Raw genomic sequence first — 1,680 nt, 5'->3', positions numbered from 1 at the left:
GAGAGAGAGAGAGAGAGAGAGAGAAAGAAAGAAAAGAAAAGAAAGAAAAGAAAAGAAAGAAAGAAAAGAAAGAAAGAAAAGAAAGAAAGAAAAGAAAGAAAGAAAAGAAAGAAAAGAAAGGAAAGAAAGGGAAGAAAGAAAGAAAGAAAGAAAGAAAGAAAGAAAGAAAGAAAGAAAGAAAGAGAGAGAGAGAGAGAGAAAACCATGTCTTCCAGAGATCAATTCTAAAAATCATGAAAGAAACTCGTGCTCTGCAAATAATCAACCTGAGATCCTAACGTCTTGAACTTCATCTGTTTCTTATCCCTGTCGCCACCTTGAGCAGAGCACTGGGCCTGGGCCCTCCCTGCTTTCAAAGCTACTTAACTCCTGTCGCAGGCATGCTTAACTCATGGTACCGGAATGCTGGCTTCTGAGGATTGGGAAGTGTCAGAGAAGCCATCCACACTGTGCTTCAGGGATGTGCCAGCAAACACAGGCCGAGAGTGACACTGTGGGCTCAAAGAGACCCGGTGGGAACAGCAGGAAGTGAACTGACCAGCCGTGTAGAGCAATGAGAATATCACACGGGTTCATCTGGGGAGACCCATCATCTGTCTATAGCTCACTAACAAGATGTATCTAAGAGACTGCTTGCTTTTGTTTGTTACCTTGGTGTTCTTGAACAGTGTGTGTGTGTGTGTGTGTGTGTGTGTGTGTGTGCATGCGCGCATGCGCAGGCCAGAGGACAGCTCACACAATCAGTTCTCTCCGGCCACTGTGTGGGTTCCTGACATTGCCCTTACCCACTAAGCCCAAGTACATACTTTTTTCTCTTTCCTTTTTTAAATTTATTTATTCACTTTATATCTTGACCAAAGCTCCCCTCCTCCTGCCCCCTCACAGCCTATTCCCACCCATCCCCTTCTTCTCTGAAAAAGGGGAGACCCCCCTGTGTATTCCCCTACCCTGGCACAGAAGTCACTGCAGAACTATGTACATCCTCTACCCCTGAGGCCAGACAGGGCAGCCCAGTCAGGGGAACAGAATCCACACACAGGCAACAGAGTCAGGGGCAGCCCCCACTTCAGTTGTTGGGGGACCTGCATGAAGGCCAAGCTGCACATCTGTTACATATACACAGGGGGCCTAGGTCTAGCCCACACTTGGTCTCTGGTTGGTGGTTCAGTCTCTCCAAGTAAGTACTTTAAAAATACAGTCTAATAAAACATTTCCCTGTTCCTTTCTTTGAAACTGTTTCAGAGAAATAACAATAACTAAAATTTCTTTATTGTTTGTTGTTGTATATGTGCATATGTAGATGTGAACTTCGTGTGTGTGTGTGTGTGTGTGTGTGTGTGTGCACGCGTGCGTACGTGCACGCGTAGACAGATGTCTGCAGAGGTCAGCGGACACCAGGTCTCTGCTCTATCACTCTGTGCCTTATTCCCTGAGTTAGGGTCTCTCACTAAGCCTGGAACTTGTGTTAGGCAGGTGGACGGTAGCCAGCAAGTTTCCCGCCTTTACTGCCTATGCCACCAGGTTACAGGTGCATGCAGTCACACCCACCTGTGCCACCAGGTTGAAGGTGCATGCAACCACACCCACCTGTGCCACCAGGTTGAAGGTGCATGCAGCCACACCCACCTGTGCCACCAGGTTACAGGTGCATGCAGTCACACCCACCTGTGCCACCAGGTT

General features: G+C 47.6%; 1 protein-coding gene across 1 annotated transcript in view; it reads right to left on the bottom strand.

Annotated features, from left to right (window-relative positions):
• Positions 1–1,680, bottom strand: part of Ostm1 (osteoclastogenesis associated transmembrane protein 1) — a 27,430-nt gene that overhangs the window by 21,966 nt on the left and 3,784 nt on the right. The gene's annotated exons all lie outside the window — the stretch shown is intronic.

This window comes from Mus pahari, chromosome 9, assembly GCF_900095145.1.
Source record: "Mus pahari chromosome 9, PAHARI_EIJ_v1.1, whole genome shotgun sequence".
In the NCBI taxonomy this organism is placed as follows: Eukaryota; Metazoa; Chordata; class Mammalia; order Rodentia; family Muridae; genus Mus; species Mus pahari.
This window is presented reverse-complemented; position numbering and strand designations above follow the sequence as displayed.